Below are 10,802 nucleotides of genomic sequence, written 5' to 3' on the forward strand. Positions count from 1 at the left end.
CCTATACAACGTTTTGTACATACTTATTTGCTAAATAAATTTTTTTTTGTATTTTTCATGATGTTGTCCTAAGAAGCTTTGGAAATCAACTGACCATCTATAGTCACTGGCAATCTGCTCTGTCAACAATATTAATCATCAAAACCATGACTATGATTCAAAGAACTAAAAGTTACATAGGAAAGGTGAGAAAAGAATTTCCAGGGATTCACCAATAGAGGTGAAAGGAAAAAGGATGGAAGAGAAGCCACAAGTAGTAGCAGCAGAGAGGGAAAGCAAGTGGAATTGAAATACCTTACAAGTCTGAGTTTCTGAGAATTCCTTTGCTCACCAGACATTCTTCAGAAGCTATTCACATGTAAGGGAAGTATGTAAGCCAGGCATGCAAAGAATGAAGACTCATTATAGAGGATAGGTGGGGCACAAGCTAGGAACAGATCGCTAAGTCTGTACTCAAGAAAGGCTGCTAAAGTAGAAGGATTAGGAAAGGGGGGAAGACAAGAAGGTAGGGGGAAAATTGCAAAGTATTCACAACCATATGGAAAAAAGTTCCAAATCACTAAAAATAAGAGAAATGCAAATAAAAACAACCCTGAGGTTTTACTTTAAACCCTGCAAATTGGCAAAAATGACCCCAAAAAATGGCAACAGTCAATGTTGACAGTGGAAGGATAGGCACACATTGTTGGTCAAGCTGTGAAATGGTACAAATTTATTTAAAGTGACTAAAATATTTATACCTTTTGAACCAGAAACTCCATTACTAGGCTTATATGCTAAGGAAACCATCAATAAGAAGAAAGTCCCCATATACTCCAAAATATTTTAGCAGCACTTTTTGTGATGGCTAAGAATTGGAAACAAAGTGGATGTCCATCAATTAGGGAATGGCTAAACAAATTGTAGTAGATGGATGTAATGGAATATTACTATGCTATAAGAAATGATGTGGTGATGAATATAGAGAAGCATGGATAGATCTGTATGAACTGATGCAAAGTGAAGTAAGCAGAATGAAGAAAATAATATACACATTAACTACAACAATATAAATGGAAAGAATGACACACCAAAAAATCAAAAGTAAATACAACAGAATTATAAAGATCAAGTGGAACTCAAAGGAGGAGACATGAGAGGATACATCCAACTACCTCTTTATTGATGTGGGAGCTTCATAAGCATTACACATTATACATGCTTTCAGACTTTTCAATGTATTAATCAGTTGTGCTGATTTTTATTTCCTTTCAAAAAAAATGCTGTATACGATTGGTATGGATCTCTAGTAGGAGAAGGGGAAAGGATGCTGTTACATAAAAACTTATTTTTAAAAAAGGAAGGGAAAAATGAAAAGTGAAAAGGAGAAAGAAGGTTTCCTTCTAACTGAGGAAAATATTTTTTAGAGGCTACTCACTTAAGGTGGAAGAACATATTTTAGAACTTTTTCCCCAGCACAAGATCACTCCACTTTCTATTTTAGCAGCTGCAATACAATCAGTTGCTGCCCTCTATGTCTAAGAACAATTTCCACTGCAATAAATATGCACATTATACACAATTACTTTCATTTCCAAGAGCATCTGTACACTCTGTTAATGTACCAGTGGAGCCTACGAGGGCTACTGACCAAAGCTATGGTGGCAGACTAGCTTCTTATTGTCACTATTAATTTCTTTAGGGAGAAGTAAGGAGACAAGATAGATGGTGTATGGTTGTGAAGTTGCATGGAGTGATGGATAAGAACAGCAATAACAACAAATAGCATTTAAACAGTACTTAAAGTTTTCCAAAGCTCTTCAAACAAATTATCTCATTTGATACTCGAAACAATACTGTGAAGTAGGTGCTATAACTATCTCTATTTTACAGATGAGGAAACTGAAGCTGGAAGAGGTTAAATGATTTTCCCAGTCAGTCAATAAACATTTATTAAGGGTCTACTAAGTGCTAGGAACTGTACTAGGTACTCATGATCACACAGTTATGAAGGATGTAAAATCAAATCTTTCTGACTCCAACTTCAGCACTCTTTTCATTGTGCCACCAGAATTTTGTTTTCATTTTTGAAGTATTTGATTTCCAAAGGGCTTTTGAGGACTCCAGGTTACTGTGATGCTTTGATCAAAGCCCTAGTCCCCCTCATGCAAATGCAGTGCACTCCGAAGAAATAAAGACCCTTCGCCCTTTAGGAGTTCCCTCTGGGTTTAGAGAAGCTACTTGGACTCTGAAACTTTGTTGAGTTTTCCCAATCCAACAAATAAGATTAATGCTTTATAGTTAGAGTATGGATCAGTGCTTAGTACAGTGCCCTTCACCTAATGGAGGGTCAGCAAATGCTTCTAAGAATGAACATAGTTATGGAGAGTAGGAGACAAAATGGTGAATTATCCAGAAATCATATATCTCAGAAATTAAACTCTGCTTCCTCCCTCTTTTGCCAGGTCAAAATTGCCTTCCTTGTTCACCTTCCTAATTATCAGCCATGGCCTTACTTGATGACTGGGAGGAAAAAATAAAGTTCTACTTTAGCAGCCTTTCTTGAGTACAGACTTAGCGATCTGTTCCTAGCTTGTGCCCCACCTATCCTCTATAATGAGTCTTCATTCTTTGCATGCCTGGCTTACATACTTCCCTTACATGTGAATAGCTTCTGAAGAATGTCTGGTGAGCAAAGGAATTCTCAGAAACTCAGACTTGTAAGGTATTTCAATTCCACTTGCTTTCCCTCTCTGCTGCTACTACTTGTGGCTTCTCTTCCATCCTTTTTCCTTTCACCTCTATTGGTGAATCCCTGGAAATTCTTTTCTCACCTTTCCTATGTAACTTTTAGTTCTTTGAATCATAGTCATGGTTTTGATGATTAATATTGTTGACAGAGCAGATTGCCAGTGACTATAGATGGTCAGTTGATTTCCAAAGCTTCTACAGGCATTGCCTGAAGAATTTGGCTCCTTTTCTCCTATGTCATAGGGGAGCCTCAGAATTAGTATGCAGGTGTATGAGGGATGTAAGGGAATATACAGGAGATGTACCAGGTGACAGTCACCTGAGAACATCACATTTCATTAATAACAGCCCTTAGTGGCTTTCAAAGGATGTTAATCTGATCCATTTTCTGTATCACAGCCAATCAGGCAACCAATGGTCTTGACTGCATTTTTTATTTGATTTGCATATCCAAACTGCATGAATAGAGGCTGAGTGCACAGTACACTACAACCCATCTGGACATGTTATACAAATTTGTTTCCATGTCAGTCACAAACTATTGAGAAAATCTAATTCAACAAATATTTGTTAATCACTCAATATCTGTGCTAGTACACAAATAGAATTGGAATAATCACTGATCACCGACTATATGCCAAGCACTGGGGTAGGTCATGTAAGAGTTCCAGGAGAAATGTAAGACTTCTCTGCCCTCAAAACTAAATTACACAAAACATCTAGCAAGCAAAAAAAAAAAGAGTATATAATCAACTGTTAAATGGTATGGTACCAATTCTAAGTGTCAGTGAAATTTAGAGAAGGAAAAGATCCCTAGGGTACCTAAATAATCTTATGTGGCTTCATGAACAATATGGCATTTGAGCTCAGTCTTGAGGAATGGGTAAGATTTAACTAGGCAAAGAAGATAGGAGAGGCTTTTCCAGGCAGGGAGAAAAGCATGACCAAAATTATAAATATGAGATTGAGTAGATTGTCTCTGGAGACACCAAGAAGACTTTTTCTTTTGAGTGGAACAGAAGAATTGGGAATTAGTAGGAAGCAAGATTGAATACATAGAGTGGGACTAAATAATGGAGGTGGGGACTCAAAAGCTCTATTTTAGAATTAAGCCTATGGGGTTGGCAATAGGGGGCAATATGTATTCAAGTGGATGACTAACATGATAGCATTGATTTATGAAGTTTAGTATCATAGTTTCATTTTAAAAGGCTCTTGGTACCAATGTCTTAGACTATGAAAAAGTTTGAGTATCCCTTTTATAACAATTTCATATGCCTGATCATTTTGTATGGGAATGACTAATAAACCTAATAAACATATGATCTCTTATGATGGTAGGAACCAGAGGCATTAGTCTCCCTATTTTACAGATAAGAAAACTGAGACTCAGAAAAGTTCAGTGATTTGCCTGCCTTCACAAAACTAGCACATTTCAGAGATGAAACTTGAATCTAGACTTTTCTTGTCATTAGATCTAGTGCTCTTTCTCCTATACCTCCCTAATGGTCTCTTGTATAGCTTAAAACATCTGTAAGTTCTTCAATTATTTTATATTTTCTGCCCTTTTCTATCCTGGTTACTCTCAGCAAAATTCACATTGCTAACACCTCCTCTAAAATTTGGTATTGAGAATTATATGTAACATTGCAAATGTGGTATGAACAGAACAAAATCCCATAGGACTATCCCCTCCATCACTCTGGACAGACTGAAATTAGAAGCACTCTGTTGGGTACTGAGGGAACTGAGGGGATTGGAGTAGCAAGTGGCTAATTGTAGGAACTGAGTGAACTCTGCTGAATCCATTTTGTGACTCAATTATGGAGCTAGCTCAGTTCCCTTTCTATTCAATTATGGGTCTAGTACAAATTCCATCTTGTGAGAAAAGTTTATTCAGTTGTATTGTTTGCATCTAACCCTTCATGACTGAGAAGCTGGACTACCTCTACCTGCTGCTTAGAGACACTTAAAGAAGGACCTTGGTTATGCTGACCAGAAACCCAATCAGATCCAAAGATTGATGGAAGGAGTTTTCTCATACATCTCAAGCAACCCATATGTCTTATCTGAAAACTGGCCCAATACTGATCAATCAGTTATTGTTTTCATATTCCTTTGATTGTTTACAGATACTTTGGGGAATAGGATACCTCTTTTTCTGATTTTGGGGAATTGCACCTTTTTATTCTTCCCCCTCCCAACTTGGAAAGTCTCTAATCTCTCCTCCAATTATGAATCAGATTTCCTAATGTTGTATTGTTTCCTTTTAATTAATTGACATTAATTGGCATTAATTAATTTAGTTAATTAATTTACATCTTTAGTGTAAAAGTTTCTGTCTCCCCCTGGATCCCCTGTATTCAGGTTCCATGCCTAAGCTGAAGAGATCTGGTCCTATTTTGTTGGACAACTGGAATGCATTGCTTAATGAATTGATGTGCTCAGAAGATTGAGTCTTTGTTTCCTCAGTCAGTTCATCTTTTACTCACCACACTGCCATATCACGTTGCTGATTTACATTGAACTTGTAGTCAACTAGAATTGCTAGATCTATGAGAGAAGTAATACAAACTAGTGGAAAGATCCCTGACCTTAGAGTCAGGAGACCTGGGTTCAGATCTCATGTCTGGCACAAATTTGCTATGTGACCTTGGGCAAATGATTTCATTTCTCTGGGACCCACTTTTCTCCTCAGGAAAATGAGAAGGATGGACTACAGATGATTTCTGAGGTTCCTTCTACTTTTATGATTTTACATTTTCTAGCTACATTCTTCTTATGTTGCACTTGATTTGATTTTTTTGACCCAAGTACAGGGTTTTACATAGAATCCTATTAAATTTCATGTAGCTTTAGCTCATAAATCCAACTTGGTGAATGAGATCTTTTTGGATCCCGATTCAGAGTTCTAACATATTTGCTATCCATTACAATCATGTCAGTCTCCTCTGGGTCCCCCAAATATGCCATTTTTATTTTTATTTGATTATGCTATTTTCCCTGTTTGTTCTGTGATCCCCTATCCTACGCTGCTTTTCTCAAAATTTCCATCTCCTCTTCCATCCATCCTCCCAAGCTCAGTCACAGTTTACAGCAAATTATCCTTATTTTAACTTCCTATAATAATTAGACTTGAATTATGTGCCAAACTATTTCCCAATGGTCCATTTATAAATGAATAAGTAAAGTATTTATTAAATGTTTACTATATGCAAACACTATGCTAAGTGCTGAGGATAAAAGCCAAAAGTAAGAGACTTTTATTTATTGCATTTATTTACTCAATTTGCTATTATTTTAAAAATCCTTTTCATTCTAATAGGGATGTTGGTAAACAAGATATATAGAAGGTTTCAACTGCAAGTCAGGTGAAAAGTCTTATGATCCTTAAAGTACAGCACCAAAGCAGATGGTAATATCTCTTTAATGATATTTCCATGGGAAAAAATGATATTATTTTCTGATGTTGAACCATTTTACCATCTTCAACATATGTGGCAATAGTACCGTAGGAGTGATTACCAAAATGCATTTGCACAGGAGTTTCTTCCCAGGATGATGGCTGTGGCACTGTTCTAGAAGCACTGCTAACTTTTTTTGGGTGGAGGTTCCCAGTCTTTCTCTATAAGGGTCTGAATGAAGGTAGTGTTGGATTTGTTGGTGGTTCGACTTGTTTGGCACATGCTGCCTCCTGTTCCTCTGTCAGGATGCCTTGTTGCTTAAGTTAGGCTGGCTTGCCTACCCCATTGGTACCAGTTGGTAGAGGTTGCTCAACAGGAGTTGCTTCCCAGGATGATGGCTGTGAGGAGGAGCCTGAAAGCAGAGACCAGTAGAGAAAGGGCCAACAATCTTTTCCAACTGCCAACCAACTGCTACCCTCAAGGGCAAACCAGCCTAGCTGAAGCAAGAATATACCTTAAGGGAGAGACAAGGAATACCACGCTCTAGAGAAGTATAACTACTGCCACCATGACTACTGTCTCCGAAAGCCCAGGACACCGAGCCTAAGAGGCTTGGAAATAAGAATAGCCTTCCACCTATTTGCTTCTAGTTTAGCCCCTGCAGCCACAACTAAGGGGAGAAATCATTGTAGAGAAGGATCCATCTTCTTCATGTATTGCCTTAGAATGTTTCCGTCATTTTTTTTCAAAGAACATATGTGAAATAGAAAAATCAATCATCATTAGGGCCATTTGCCTAGTGCCATTTAATATTAAATACAGGTGCTAGTAATGCAATGCTCACCCTGGTGATTCTACATTCCATCCAATACCAGAAGGGGCTCAGAGGAAATAGTAAATTCTTTGGTTCTTAGAGAGCTGCTGTCCTCCTGTTAGAGTTGTGTTCTAAAGGGATTTATTCAATTAATTTCTTCACTAAGCCTGCATCCACTGGAAAACTCTACCCTGTTCTTTTTGTCAGTCAGTCAGTCAGTCAATAGATATTTGTTAAGTGCCTACCATGTGCCAGGCACTACAGTAAGAGTTGGAGAGACAAAAAAAAGACAATAACGGTCCCTGCTCTTAAGGATCTTACAGTCTAATGCTAAGAGGAAATCACAAGTTGCAAACAACTATGTATAAACAAATAATATACAGGATAAATAGGAAATAATCAACAGATTGAAGACACTAGTATTAAAAAGGATTAGGAAAGACTTCTGTAGAAGGTGGTATTTTAACTGGACTTGAAGAAAAGCCATGAGGCAAAGATGAAAAGAGAGAGCATACCAGGAATGGGAGACAGTCATTTTAAGTCCCAGAAAGTCCTAGAAAGGTAGAGAGCAGTTGATAAAGGGTTTTGAACACCAAACAGAGGATTAAGAGGTGCTCAGGAGCCACTGGAATTTATTGAGTTGGGAGGTGGAGATATGATCAGACCTGCACTTTAGGAAGATCACTTTGACATCTGAGTGAAGGATTGACTGGACTGGGAGAAACTTATGGCAGGGAGACCAACCATTAGTCTATTGCAATAGTCCAGGTTTGAGGTGATGAGGACTTGTACAGGGGGGGTTGCAACATCAGAGGAGAGAAGGGGGCGTATAAGAATGATGTTACAAAAGTCAGATTGACAAGGCTTGGCAACAAATCAAATAGGGATGGGGTGAGAGTGCCTAAGGATTTGTGGATGACCCTTAGGTTAGGAGCCTGGGTGACCAGGAGAAATGTAGCACCATCAAGACTAGAGGGTTTGGAGAAAAGATAATGAGTTCAGTTTTGGGCATGTTGAGTTTAAGATGTCTGTGATACATTCAGTTTGAAATGTCCAATAATCAGTTGGAGTTATGAGTCTGAAGGTCAGCAGAGAGGTTAGGGCTGTATAAGTAGATTTGAGAATCATCAGCATAATAATGATAATTAAATCCTTGTGAGCTGATGAGATCACCAAGTATAATGGTATAAAAGGAAGAAGGGAAGAGGGCCTAGGATAGAGAGCCCTGTGGGACACCCACCTTTAGTGAATATAACCTGGAGAAATATCTAGCAAAGGAGACTGAGGAGTATTCAATTAGGTAAGGAGAACCAAGAGAAAGTAGTTTCACAAAAATCAAGAGAGCATAGAATATCAAGACCAGGAGGAGGATGATCAACAATGTCAGAGACTGCAGAGAGATCAAGAAAGATAAAGATTCAGAAAAGGCTATTAGATTTGACAATGCTGAGATCACTGGTAATTTTGGAGAAAGCAGTATTGGTGGAATGATAATGTCAGCATCCAGACTGTGAAAATGTTAAAAAAGGTTGAAAAGAAAGGAAGTAGAGGCACCTTCCATGCATTTCTATGGACTTAAATCATGTGAATTTGGCATAATGGTGCCAATCACTTAAGCATGGTTTAACAACATAGCGTTTTTACTCATATACTACATGACCATGGCTTCATCCAGACCTAAAAGAGTCCTTAAAAACTTTTTCGGCACAGTGCAAACCCAGAGGTTCCTAGACCCAGTTGAAATGTTTGGATTCAAATGTTCTTGCAGGCTGTTTCTACCAGAAGTTAGCAGGCATCCCTCTGCTTTTCCTAGCGATTATGCCATATGACAATAGATTGAAGGAGTTAGGGAGATTGAAACTAGAGCAGACTCAAGGAGGACAAGATGCCTGTTTTTAGGTACTTGAAGGGCTATTGCTTAGAAGAAGGATCAGTCTTGATCTGCTTGGCCCTAAATGACAGAGAAGCAGGAACAGTGGCTTGAAGTTGCAGAGACATATTTAAGTTTATATAAAGAAAAATGTCCTAATTATTAGACCTATCCCAAAGTGGAATGTGATACTATGGGAAGTGGTGGATTCCCTCTTCCTGGAGAGCTTCCAATAAAGTCTGGCTGGCCATTTCTCTGGGGTGTAGCTTGGGAAATTTTTTTGGAATGGGTCCTTTCTAACTCTGACATTCAGCGATTCTGTGGAAGGTGCCTTTTCATTCCACTGAACACATTCATAAAACAGAGAACATTGTAACCCTCATCTTGCTAACCTAAAACATGACCCACTCCACTTACCAGAAAAGAAAAGGAAACAATGAAGGTTTTATACATTTCTCAATTGTATGAAAATTTCTCAATTTTCATGATTGATGTCTCTGTGAAGGTTAGTAAGATGGAAAAATCACTGAAAACAGAGGCAGGCCAATTCTCTCTGATGACTCATCAGTTTGCTCAGTTCTATTTCTATTTGGTTAATAATAATAATAATAATAACAATAATGATGATAATAATAAAGACTATTTAAAACTTCCACTGCCACACCTCAATTAGTAATACCAATCAAACATTATAAGAATTGTTCCTCTTCTTTCTTCCCTAAGGAGTGTTTCCATCTTTGTGTGACCTTCTCAACACTTTTTAAAGACAGGCTTTGTTTGTTTCATTGCCCATAAATAGGGAGCCTAGTTTTATTTACGTACTTTATGATTCTTTTTTAAATTGTTGTTGCATATGTTACTGTTTTGGCTTCAGAAGCAAAGTATCATCAAGGTAAGTAATTAACTTGCTTCCCTGATTTCCCTTCAATTGGGAGGCTAATTGAACAATTTTCGTTCAGCCCAAGATTTTAGATAGAGGTAAATGGAAATGTTAAGTTTTTTTTCCTTTGAATATACAGTAGCTATGATTAACCACAGCAGTAGCAGCATTGCTATAATGTAATTTACTTCAAAGGACTTACAGAATTGATGGGATATGAACTCCTAAACTGTAACCCTATTGAAATGTATTTTAGAGTTTTATGTCCTCATTTCTGCCCATGGCAAAGACTTGGTTGTAGTTTGCTTGATCATAGTTTGCTTTATAGTCACAGTCTGTGGACAGTTAAAGCCCAATCAATTCTTCCTGCATGAATAATGATTCTTGTCAGAATAAAGAAATAATTGCTTTTCTGACAGAGAAATAAGTGTGTTCACTAAATAAATTTACCTTATGCAGATCAGGCAGTTTGGAAGCCTCCACTATATTAAAAAGTGCTTTGGTTACTTTTCTTTTTTCAAAAGGTTGAGACACAATGAAATTTTATTTGGTCCATTATATTTTGAGCATTCGTAAGCAGGATTTATAGCTTTGGATGCTGGAGTTTACAGGAAACTAATTGTGTCGTTTTTGGATAAAGAGCAGCACCAGCTAAGCAGTAAGTACCATTGTGATCTTCTTACCATCTACTCAGAGAGACAATATCCATAATTCACAGATCTTTCCCTTTTGTGGTAAAACTTGTTGCTATTCAATGCTTTCTACAAGGAGAGAACTGTCATTCACATCAGCAACACATACACTAAAACTGGAACAATATAACAAAGATTAGCATGGCCCTTGATCAGGTATGACACATAAATTCGTGACACATCTCATATTTTTGAAATAATCAGTCTGGGTCCTGGGGAACAAACAATGAAATTTACCTTCTTTTAGTAGAGAGGTGAGGGATTATGGGGGCAGAATGTCTCATACTCTGTCGGAAGAAGTCACTGTTATCGATTGTTTTTGCTGAGTTGTTTTTGGTACAAAGGAGAGTTCAGTCCTGGGGTTGGGGCAAGGTTTCTGTATCTGGGAATAACTGTCTTGTAAAAACAAAAG

At 37.7% G+C, this 10,802-nt stretch overlaps 1 non-coding gene across 1 annotated transcript; it reads left to right on the forward strand.

Moving 5' to 3' along the window:
- The first annotated feature begins 10,475 nt into the window (after positions 1-10,475).
- LOC114023203 lies at positions 10,476-10,583 on the forward strand. Its single transcript, XR_003566761.1, has one exon. It is a non-coding gene; the product is annotated as a U6 spliceosomal RNA (small nuclear RNA).
- The last annotated feature ends 219 nt before the right edge of the window (positions 10,584-10,802 follow it).

The sequence above is a fragment of the Vombatus ursinus genome, unplaced genomic scaffold (genome assembly GCF_900497805.2).
Source record: "Vombatus ursinus unplaced genomic scaffold, bare-nosed wombat genome assembly UNPS02014816.1, whole genome shotgun sequence".
In the NCBI taxonomy this organism is placed as follows: Eukaryota; Metazoa; Chordata; class Mammalia; order Diprotodontia; family Vombatidae; genus Vombatus; species Vombatus ursinus.